We start from the raw sequence: 12,717 nt of genomic DNA, 5'->3' as shown, positions 1-12,717 counted from the left end.
GAGGCAGCAGGAGAGCCTTTTCTGTGGCCTGGACTGGAAAAGCTGTATGTCAGCACAGAGGGGTAATGGGGGTTAGCAGGGGGAATAGGGGGAGTGAAGATGAGTGTGTGAGTACATAAAAAAAGTGGGAGTGTGTGTGGGCATAAGGAGTAGTACGGTGGATCAGTGACCCTGCGCAGTTACAGGGAAATAACTATGGTTACATACATGTACTTGTATGTGAGATACATGAAAAGGGGTTCAAATTCAATTTATAAACTGTAAGAGTGGGAGAAATCCAGCAACTTTGGAATGTTGGTTGCTATGGTACAAAGACAGATGCAGATTGAAAAACACGCCATGAAGTCTACACCCTGTTGTTTCATGGCCTTCCTTTGGCCACCGTTACCAAAGCACAAGTGCTTTGATGACCAGCTTATGGTAATTAATGCTTCAGCAAAAGCAGGCCGAACCTTTCTTGACCTCTGACCTCCATGAGAGACACTCGCATGCAAAGGCACACTTCAAAGTCTCCTTGCAGGTTTACAGATAAATGCCCTTCAAATGTCACATTTCTCACACGTCTGCCTCCATGCTGGTGTGTTTATTAGTCAAAGGATTATTGGATGGCAAATCTTTACTATCATCACTATTAAATGTCAACCTTTGCTGTTTATGTAAGTATGAAATCTTAAGCCTAAAACAGCACTGGCATTGTTAGTTCAGGCAGAAAGCGAAGTGCCTTGCGTCATTCACCCAAATTTGACCACTGAACCGCCTGTTCTTTGAGCTCACGAGCAACTGATGCACCAACTGTGCATATGGGAGCGTTAAGCTCAGACTCCCCATGAGCTCCAGGTGCCAGATGCATTAAATTCTGTGGAGAATCAATTATAAAGACAGAAATATGTATATGCATTCTTTTCATCAGATTTATAAGACGGTGTATTCAGGTGACGTCCTTGTAGGTAACTGCTGTGGAACTGGGTGCCTTTGAGACAAGCGGCGTGTGCCTTGAATGAAAAACATGCTAATCTGAATATATTCATATGACACAAAAAATAATGAATTTTCTGAAAAATCATTTGAGAAATAGTTAATGGATAAAATAACAGATCAGGCAGTCCAAAAAATTAAACAGTGTGCAAATTAAAGTCATCCTTCACTGCAGAAATTATGCACAAATTCAGTCCAATCTTGCTCACTGATTGACAGCATTTCCCACAATGACCTTCTACAACCAGGCATGTTAAAGGTGCAACTAGTTCAGCATAAATGATATCGAAAATCTGTTGTGGCAGACAAAGTTATTTCTCAAAGATCCTTCTGTTCTTTACAACTTGTCTAATTGCTTTGAAAAAAAACACGCCCACTTATTATACATGTTATGATATGTATGTTCTGTGAAGATACGTATACAATAATCACAATTTTTTTAAAAATCTATTTTATCAACATAAATTCTGTAAAAACTTCTTTTCCGTATTACTCTTAGAAAAATCCTGCTCATGGATAATTTCCAATAGTCCCACCATGCTGCTTAGTTTTCATTAAGCTGTACAAACAGAAAGTCTTAAAGTTGTACATGTCTGCCTTCTTTTATGCATAGCCGTCTCTTTTGAGTTCTCTACCTCTTTCACTCTGTTTTAACACAAATGATTCAGATACAGGGAGGATGTTGACAGAGCATGGCTGATGTTAGCTGAGGTTGAAGTTTCGCCCAGAGAGGACCACGGACTGCAGTCTGAAGTTGACTGAGCAAATGTCAGTCCCGTCAATCACAGTTAAAACCACAGACGGCTCTCACGAGGGCCTTCCAGAATGGCAGCTTATTATTTGCCTCAGATAGCCCCTAAACGTTCACATCCTCTCTTGCCAGCTGAAGTGGAAGCTGACGTTGTTTGCTCCACGGCCGGATGACAAAGTCTAACCAGACACAGCTGCTCACACAAGCTTTTGTAGTTTTGCCGTATTTTTTGCGACAGTCTTTTTTTTTCCTTTTAGTAGAAGGCAAAGAAGTTCATTTTAGCTCAGCGTAACCATGCTGCTTTGCCCTTCACGCACTTGAGCCAAAATGACTTTTAGCTTTTAATTCTTCAGTAATTTCAGGACAACAGTATAGTTCAGGACGTGAAAACGTTGCAGGGGCTTGACAGAGTTGAAAAGGCTGGAAGGATTAATTACTCCAGGCAGCCTTGGGTAACCTTTTAACTTGGCGCTCTAAGTCGGTTCTGACGGGGACCCTGTTAGAGGAAATGTCTTGATATCTCTGCTCCTCACACTCTTTATGGGTAATGGGTGGAGCGGAAGGGTCTCTGCGAGTGCCCTGGATGTCACTTGTCACCTTGCAGTGTAATGCCGCTAATTAGCACTAAATATCCTGATCTCTGAAATTTCCAATTACTCCGGCGAGACTTTGAGCTTTTGATGAATGGCACCGAACTAAAGCAGTTTGCCCTTTTGGAGAGAAACCACACACGTAAATGCACAAAGAAGGACACGCACTGCATCACTAACAGGCAGATGACATGTTAATCAGCCCCTGTTTTAAACTTCTTCTTGTCACTCCTTCATGAGCTGTATTTCAAAAGCTCTTTTTGAAGTTGGTTAAAAAAAAAAAGGAACATCGTTTGCTCATTTTCTTATGTGTTGAGATGTGTGCAGATGGTCTTAAGTCATGCAGAAGAATTGGACTTATCCCACTCCAAACACTCTGCCTCCAGGAGGATTAGGCCACACTGTCGACATCACTGAGGGGAGATTGTTTCTACCTTTCATACACATTGAGCTAAATCCCTACTTATCTACATATACACATATTTATGGTGCACATGCTGTATATACCTACACCCACATACTGTGCATGCACGCTCACACAGAATTCACTGTAGAATGCACACACAGTCATTGATTCTACTGTATGACTTTAAATTCACAGGTCTGTAATCTTGTATTTTATGCTTTGCTTTACATTCTCAGTCTAAATCTAGCACCTGATCAGACTGGATTAAGTGAAGTGTTTTGTTTGCAACGACAAAACATGTACAGAATTATTCATTTATTCATGTGCTGTCCTGCTAGCTCGAGCTAAATAAGCAATTAGTATAAAAGCTGCTTTTAATCACAGTAAACACCTGTACCGTAAAACCGTCTGATTTAAAAGGCAGATTATGTAAATCCTTTGTTTAAACAGTCCACGGGCTTGTTCAGTCCTGTCGTCTCTTCTCCAGTGTCTTTTGTCTCACTCCATACTGTAACTGCAGTGTCACCATTCTTCCACTCACTGATGTGTTCCTTTTACGTTTTTAGCGTTTCCGAGCTCCCTTTTAGTCTTTTGAATCTCCTCAGTTGTCCTTAGCTGTGTGATCAAAGCCCTGCTGTAAATGCTGACATTAAGGTTTAATGATTACACACTATAATGACACAGTTTTATATCCCTGGCGGGAAAATATTGTCTTGTATGACTTCACACATCAAGCAACAATGAAACTGTCAGCTTTGCATTGCTGTTCACTGGTAATGATACTCCAAACACAAATAATGCATGAGTATTATTTCCAACTGGCATTCTGTAGTTGGTTGGCTAATCAAACGGTAACCACGCCACGCCTCATCCCTGCCAATGCTGATCCTACAAGCCTAGCGTATCAGTGAGGAATGTCCACACCCTGACAGCTGTAGGAGAATCTGACTCATTCTTCCCAATGTCCCCATCCTTCTTGTCTCTTTAACAAACACCACGGTCACCCTTTCACTCTGTGCCTGTCCCCTCTGTTCTGTCTTCTCTTGTTTAAGAGCTCTGGCAAGGCGGCATTACCTTCCTCTATCATTTGAGTGTTGGTTCACGGCTCATGTAGGGATGCATTCTAATGCCAGTTCTACCAGAGGAGCAAACGGGAAAACTCCTTACTCATATATGACACTCTTTATTGAGTTTCCTTCTCCCTGTTGTCTGATATGTAATTTGTTGAACTCCATCTCTACTCCTACTTCAATGCCTTATTGATGCAGCAGCTCCTCTTGATCAATCGGCCTCTCTTTTTGATGGTGAGGCTGCAATCAAACCGAAAGAGCTGTCAGCTATTCAGGGCTGCTTAAACTAAAGAGAAGAAGGATGAGTGCCATCTGACACATAACCCTTATATATGCACTGCTATTTCTCAGACTGAATAAATTGCACTCAGGCCATAATTTAACCTTGATGCATGTGGGGTATAAATTTATGAGCTCCTTGAGTTGCTATTACTCTAGTACCTCTCATTCTCTCGCCTGTAGCTGTATATCACCATTGTGGAGTACATACAGTATATCCAAATAATGCAGACCTGTGGGCCAGGCGGTAATGGATGTCTCGGAGCTGATTACACGGTGACGTGTTATTGATCGGCTACTATCCAGCACGTGTCACTGATTAAAGCAGCAGAGTGTGTGATTGCTACATGTTTAAGTGGGTTCATAGGAAATAATAAAGATGTTCTTGGTCAAATGTTTGCTCACCCTGGAGATGAGGTGGGAAAGCTGCGGTGCGGGTGTTTGTGTAAGCATGTATCCTGACAATTCACCTACTTTAGAGAAATCTTATACAAAAAGCAACCAGATTGGGATGTCAAATAATCTCAGATGTGAAAATTAAGTGAAAGAAAATCCAACAGTTGCCATAAAACAATCTTGCTTGTGGATTTTCAATCTTACATCCAATGGAACAGCATACTTTTAAGTGTAGACGTTGATATCTAACAATGGATAGTATGATTGATTCTGTAAATCTATTAAACAGAGAGAACATGTAGCTTATACAAAACAATTGGAGATGATCTTTTCTGGGCATACACAGAACTGATACAAATCCATAGTTTTATTGCTTTTAATATGTCTCTATATAAGTACATATATGAACACACGGCAGGTTGTCGCGTCTGAAGCTCCTCATGTATTTTATAGCAAACAGGCGAGACTTAGAGGAATAAATCATCAATGTGAGTGGAATGGAGAGAATAACAGTGACAGTGATTAAATGAAAGGGAAAGAGGGAGTAGATTAGCTCTGAGTCTGTCCTTAGAGAGTGTCTGAGAGGGCGAACGAGCTGCCAGCACTCCCTTCATCTCCCCTTTCCTCCCCCATCAAAGCTTCTCTGCTCTCATCTTGATCATACTCACCCTTAACATCCCATGGCCTCTTTCTTCTCTTTCTCTCTGTGTCTTTCCTCTAATCGTCAATCCATGAACACAAGTGCAGTTTTTTCTCTTTTTTTAGAGGCAGAGAACAAGGAAAATCCCACTGCACAGTTTTTTTTACACACAGTCATCTCATTTCTTCTTGACTTCATGCTGTTTTCAGTTTCTCTGTAGGTGTGGGTTGTATTCCAATGTGTTCTCTTCTGATTATTCTGCCACGTTTTGTTTCCATATATTTCTTCATAACTGAAGGGACCATGATGACTTCTGAACTAGTTGCATTTTACAATACAATAATGACAAAATGGGAAAAAAAAGTTTCCATGCTGTAGATGGCTCTGTAAGAGCTGGGTTGACTGGACATTAATACAAACCATAGCTGTAGATTACAAGCAGGGTAAGAATTCTGCTGTCACGTAGGATGGGACTAACAAAAAATTAGCAGGTATACATGCAGATAAGAGGAAAGCAAGAAATCCTTGAGCTCTCCAGCTTTACAACAGTATTTGAAAGCTACCTTTGGCTCTTCACGCTCACTTTTTCTGATGAAATTGCAAAACATTTTCAAGAACTGGGCTCATTTGGGACCTTTTCTACTCTACAGTCTTTCCAGTCTATCCTAAGGTTTTATTAGCTGGATTTTTATCATGTCTCATTGCAGTCCACTTTGACATACTGAGTATAAGAACTTCTTTTGACCTTTGCCTTTCAATCTCAAATGATATGGAGCTCTGGGAGTCAGTGCTGGGACTTTGAGGGGTAATGAAACCTAGAGGGAACGTAGACAGGCTCATAATCAGCTCGAGTCTTGTCTGTTGTTAAATCAAATCCTCACTTGAAACCCAATCCTCTTCATTAATTCTATGTTGCAACCCATCAGAATCTCTCTCACGTCTTCTCCCGCTGGCTATTTATCTGTGTTTGCCAAATAAAAAAATGTAAAAAATATTACCACAGTTGTAGCGTTCATTACTTCAATTGGGAAGCGTGCAAGAGGGAGAAAATTCCAACCCTTCACATACACATATTCATGAAAAAACTCAGTTCATGTCTATGTTTCTAGACACACACATTGCGGCATGCGGATTTGACCAGCATATCTCAGTATTCACTATCCTGTGACTCCTATATGAGCATGAGAAAATAAACTGTTAAGTATTGTTCTACATGCACCTAATCTATTTACACATTGAGTCCACACATATATATCCACCACATAGCTGTGAGGAGAACCTGGGTAAATAAGTAAATAAGGATTATTTTAAAGCCTAACCAAACATTTCATTTAATCCAGTGATAAAATCAGAAAGTCAGGATACAACAGTTTGAAAAAGTGAAAGAACAAAAAGTCCTAATTTTTTTTTTAATTAATAGAATTTTCTCGAGGGCTGCACAGTGGCTTGGTGGTTAGCAAGGGGAATCTGCCTTCCCGGGATCTTTCTGCATGGAGTTTGCATGTTCTCCCTGTGTATGTGTGGGTTTTCTCCGGGTACTCCGGCTTCCTCCCACAGTCCAAAAACATGCTCAGGTTAATTGGTAACTCTAAACTGTCCATAGGTGTGAATGCGAGTGTGTTTGTCAGCATATGTAGCCCTGTGATAGACTGGTGACCTGTCGAGGGTGTCACCCGCCTTCACCCTAACTCAGCTGGGATGGACTCCAGCCCCCCTGCGACTCTAATGAGGATTAAGTGGTGTGTAGATAATGGATGAATGGAAAATTTTCTCATATATGACCTCAACTATTCCTAGTCTTAGATCCAAAAATAACAACTTTGTGATCCCCTTTGAGCTGCTATGAGCTCTTGGACAACCAGCTATTCAGAAATGTACTCAGTAATTTCAGTCTGTAGTATTACTTGATGTGTAATTACCAGAGTTTTGCATTTAAGATGAAACTCCATTGACATATAATGGAGGGAGGTCGGTGTTGGAGGAATGTGTTCCCTGTGTTTTGTCTTTGTTAGAAGACTGGCTGCACTGCTTTGCACCAGCTGAAGGTGAACCATTTTGGGAATTATAGTAATCTAGGCACGAAGATACAAAGATGTGAATTAATTTGCATAATATTAACATATAGTGTCTCACCCTATAATTATTTTCTAACAGGAAAGAGCCTGGTCTAAAAAATTGTTAATATATGTGAGAGAAAGACAGAGTATCCTACCAGGTTTGGTCTTACTTGTCTTCATTGCATTTCTGTACGATTATTGCACTAATTACTGTGGAACAACCCACAGCAGAGTATTTCAGTGTTTAGAATATGTCCAGTTGAGCTTCATATCAGATTTCAGCTTGAACTGCAGATTTATTGGTAGCAACAAACAAACCATCAGCACGGCAGCAAAACCATGTTTGTGTTCACACTGGGTCGAATGTGATCGACTGTAAACACAACATCAGTCACAGTCGGACTGCGTTTGCTCATATCACTAGCTATGTTACAATAAACGAGGTGTGACAACAGTGGATTTATCATGGAACATGAGGAGCATATTAACATTATTAAAAATGCCAGCACACATAACACGAGACTGAACGATCACATATCTGTTGCTACAGTGCATGATGGGAGGAATCTCTACACACCTACCCTGAAATTTAAAAAAAAAGTCTAATATTAATGGCTTTATGGGATTAGTTTAATGGACTACATTGATTGCGTGAAGTTCTATCAGCTTCAGAAGTGATGTCTGTGACTGGTCCACGATAGAAGTCAGTTGGAGATAATCTGGACTCCAGAGGCTGACTCAGTTTGTGCTGAAAGAATTGATTCTGAGGCCTGGTCATCAGGCACATCAAACACTCTGCAACACTGGAGCATTTTTTTTCAATTTCAGTCCCATGGTACTGATTGAACTCAATTAGCCTTTACGGTCTTGTTAAGATTCATGAAATAATTACTCATTCCAAAATAATTCTTAATAATTCTTAAACAACTTAGGGTTTGTTAAGTTTGTGTGGTGGTCTCAGCTGAAGCCCCTGTGGTGGATTTATTCAGTGACGTTGGGGAGACGCAAGTTTTGTCTCTGTTGTGTCTTTTTATTTTTACTGCTAGAGGTTGCCACGTGTAAATTTTGCAAATCATGCTTCAACATTCACACTGCTCCCAAAATCCAGAGACATTGATTCTGTTCATTTGCATTCAGTCTGTGAATATAGAGAGCGTCTAAGAGTGTAAACAGCTTGATATACATCTTGTTTAGATGCTTACAATTTCATGCAGACTTCAGTATGAGCTTGGCTTTTCCTCTCTCTGCTCTAGATTACAGAGATGCAGTTTATAGATGTGATTCTACTCATACAGAGTACTTTTCTTTGGACCTTCGCCTGCATTCTTCACCTGCTGCAGCGCAATGGTTAGTTGGTGCAGGACCCTACAGAGCTGATTTGGAATGACATCTATTGGTACATCTACTGTACCAGAATATTCCACCAAGCCACATAATTTTAGCCACATATATTAAGGTATCTTTCTCTAAGGCTTTTACCTGATTCTATATTCTACCCTCTTACATTTCAATTCCACTTCTTAAAGGAGCACAAGATGATCTTGTCTGTCTTTCATATGATTCCAAATTTAAATCAATGACCATCACGTTTTTGCAGGAAAGAAAGCCCATAATAGGTGTTGCAGTGAATCAACTGGAACTAATTCCTTCTTTTCTTGCAACAAGTGTGCTTTACAAGGTTTTGCACCAGGCGTGACAAATTACTCCTTAGCAGCTTGTACAGGTAGAGGCTAAACTTAGCTTTTTAATCTATTGCTGAGTCCGCTGCAGGTCTGTGTGGTACTGTAAGCACTCACTCTGTTGTGTCTTTAGCACATCTCAGGCAACCAATGAATCTTTTGCAATATTTGTACCATCATTTGGATATACTGTATTGATTTCAGTGAGATTTTAACTGTCCAGTCTGATTGACAATGTTGTGAATTGAATACAACAGAAGTTCAGGACAAAGGAAACCATGATTATTTATCCCCACAATTAAAAAAACAAGAATCTCACTTAAAATGTCACTTTGACTCATTGTTAGTGGAGTTCAAATTACATCTGTCATTTAGTTACATCTCTAGTAATTCATCTCAAACAGTCTGTCGCATGCACACACGCACGCACACACACACAGCCACACACACACACACACACACACAGCCACACACACACACACACACACACACACACACACACACACACACACACACACACACACACACACACACACACACACACCTCCAAGGTTTTTCCATACAGTCTTTGAAATGTTGATGTATTTTTTTGCCGTCTGCGGATGTTGAGCGAAGATGCTGGAGGAAATCCCTGAGATGCTTTCTTCACAAAAGCAGCTTGTCTTTGCCCAATAAACACACACACACGCACACACACACATGCGCGCGCGCACATGTACATGCACAGGCACACTGAGGCTGAGATGATTTATAGCCAGCCATGTCTAATGGATTGCTTTGGCACTTGAGAAATTATGAAAAGAAATTAATTAGCCTTTAGTGACCCTGCTGTCCATCTGCTTCTCTCTCTCCTGGCTGAGGTGCTTGGCTGCTCACTTTGGATATAATTACAGACTAAATGGGCTGTGCTTACCTGTCGCAGATTTATCTTCACTAAATCACATGAAAATACCTATGTCATATCGATGCTGTACCACGGTGACAATTTAATGACCCAACCGTCATTACAAAATGAATAACCAAACATTTATTATTCAACATTTGCAGGTTAAATAACAGCTAACTAATGTATATGACTTACTGTGTAAATATGAAAATTGTTACATCGAGTAGCTGTACTTTCGCAGCATTTTTTCGTAATTCATCACAATGAAGTGATGATTATGTGTTCGGAAAAAATGACTAACTTATTATAATAGCTTCTTTTAATCAAAATAAACTCTAAAATTGTCCTGAAAAGCATGCAATTACAGTGACAAAGCCCCAAAGTAATTAAGAATAAAAGCTAAAGATTCCAAGAAGTTTTTACAAAAGAAGTGATTAACCAAATGTCAATTATTCTGTCTGCTCCAGAGACCTGCAAACACTCCAGCCAAAGGTAAACCAGTGAGAGCGAACAGAAAGTGAACAGCAGCTTAGTTCTCCCTCAGTGAGGATTTTGGTGAAAAGCTGTTATTTTCCATCTCTCTTCTAGCTGAATTCACTCGTGAACAAAAACAAAAAGCTCAGCTCCGCTAAGAAGCTGTGGGGTTACTGCTCCTTTTTGTCCTCCTCCATCCTTCTGCCTCTCAACGTGTCTCTTACTAGTACAGGATGTAAAAAGGTAATTTCACTAGGAATGACTCTTAATTTTGTGTCCTCAAATGCGTAAAAAAGATGCTTCAACTGGTTGGACAAAATGCGCTAAAACAACATGTCGACCCTCTCCATTTCAAATAACAGAAGGCAGTCTTTAAATTGGATTGAAATTAGGCTTTGCATTTTTGGCAAGTGTGCAGCTGAGACATGAGCACTTGTTATAAATTATTTTGAGGTTTCCTGTCTCCTGAGCTCTGAAAACCAGCTGGTGTGAGACAAAGAAGAGTCCGTGAGAGTAATGCTGGAGGAGACGTGATTATGGTCCACTCCAAAATAAGTCTGCACTTCAATCCACACGCACACACGCACGCACACACACACACACACACACACACACACACACACACACACACACACACACACACGCACTCTCTCTCTCTCTCTCTCTCTCTCACACCCACACACAGGTTGTAAGGTTTGTTGCTTGTTTGTGTTTATTTGCACGTGTGTATTGCTGACTATTGTGTAGAAGTATTCACTGAAGTCCACTGATGTTTATCCTGACATACAAAAAGCTGCGAACAAACTGAAAATCACCACTCAGTCAGTCTAAAAATGTGTCGTGCATATGTTAATGTTTTTTCATTTGCCTGTTTTGGAGGAACATTATTACAGTAATCTGTATGGGTCCCTCTTAGTGACAAACCTATAGAGAGATATAATTCGCCTGCAGTTCCCTTCAGCTTTACAGACTCTTTACTGGCTTTAGCTCATTGTTTTGGTCTTATATTCTGCATCATCACTATTTTAGTTGTAGTTTTGATTCTCTCTGCTCTCATTAGTATACTTTTTGACCACAGCAGGCTGCTGTTTTCAGCAAAAGAGCTGTGATAAACCTACTGTCACTGTGCTCACAGTGTAATGGAGCATTCAGCAGCTAAGGAGCCGAATATTTATACACACCGATAAGCCACAACATTAAAACCTCGGACAGGTGAAGTGAACACCATTGATTATCTCATTACAACAGTGACTGTCAGTGAATGGAATATATTAGGCAGCAAGTGAACAATAACCTTTAGCTGAAATCGATGTATTGGAAGCTGGAAAAGTGTGATGATCTGAGCGACTTTGAAACAAACTGCGATGATTAGACGACCTGGTCAGAATATCTCCAAAACAGCAGGTGTGGTGAGGTGTTCTCGGTATCTACTGTGGGAAGAAAGCAAGCTGGAAGAGGAAGTGTGAAGCTTTGATTTAAGTTCTGCTGGGAAACCTTGTGTACTGGCAAGGGATGCCAATAATTCATTGCGAATCAGTCAATTGCCATTAAGGACCTGCATGTCGAAAAATGTGTTGTATGTAAGCTGTAATACCTGACTATGCTACCAGGTGGCGTTTCCTGCTATTTAACACTGTAGTGGCCTGACTACCGGCAGTTCTTTATTGTGAAGCAGAGAGCATTGTGTCAAGTTTCCTAGTAAAATGCCACCATGAGAAAGTCTTTTGTGACTCTTAATGCCTACTGGCCAGAATTCTCCTTTTGTAGGTGAGCTGAAGTGTCCTAAGACAACATTAGGGTGGTCTAGTGGCTGATAATTTCGTGTTATTGATTGATTGATTAATTATTGATTGAAAAGGCTGCAGATTAATCTGGTAAGAACTTAGATGAAAATTCTCATCCCTAGTATTGGTCTTCAGATAGATCTTACTTTGGCATGTACCACCCACATAAACATTACAGACCTCATACACCGCTTCATAGCAAAATTATTACCAGGTAGCCTCTTTTAGCAGGACAATGCGTCTTGCCACACTGCAAATAATGTTCAGAAATGGTTTGGAGAGTATGACAAAGAGTTCATGGCGTTAACAAGGCCTCCAACTTCCAAATTTACCATCTGTGGGGTTTGCTGGAAAAACAAGTTCAATCCATGGTGGCTCCACTTCATGATTTACGGTTCTTAAAGGATCTATTGGTAATGTTTTTGTGCCTGATACCACTGGACACCTTCAGAGGTCTTGTCCAGGCTTCAGTGGGTCAGAGCTGTTTTGACTGCATGAACTACGCAATATCAGGCAGGTGATTTTAATATTCGTGTTTGTTTGTAAGCAAGCTCATGATAATAACTTGATCTATTAAGATGTCCATGTTGTGAATGCAACTTTCTCTACTACCTAAATGTGGCCAAAAATCACTTATTTCAGCTTTTAAAACACGGTGTAATGATTCAGTACATACAACTGAAGTGAATAGAACTTCAGGACCGATTGAAACAGAAAACATGGCAGAAAT

The 12,717-nt window shown here is 40.3% G+C and overlaps 1 protein-coding gene across 1 annotated transcript in view; it reads left to right on the top strand.

Annotated features, from left to right (window-relative positions):
• Nucleotides 1–12,717, top strand: part of si:dkey-234i14.2 (heterogeneous nuclear ribonucleoprotein C) — a 37,447-nt gene that overhangs the window by 15,446 nt on the left and 9,284 nt on the right. The window lies entirely within an intron of this gene.

The sequence above is a fragment of the Amphiprion ocellaris genome, chromosome 1 (genome assembly GCF_022539595.1).
Source record: "Amphiprion ocellaris isolate individual 3 ecotype Okinawa chromosome 1, ASM2253959v1, whole genome shotgun sequence".
Lineage (NCBI taxonomy): Eukaryota > Metazoa > Chordata > Actinopteri > Pomacentridae > Amphiprion > Amphiprion ocellaris.
This window is presented reverse-complemented; position numbering and strand designations above follow the sequence as displayed.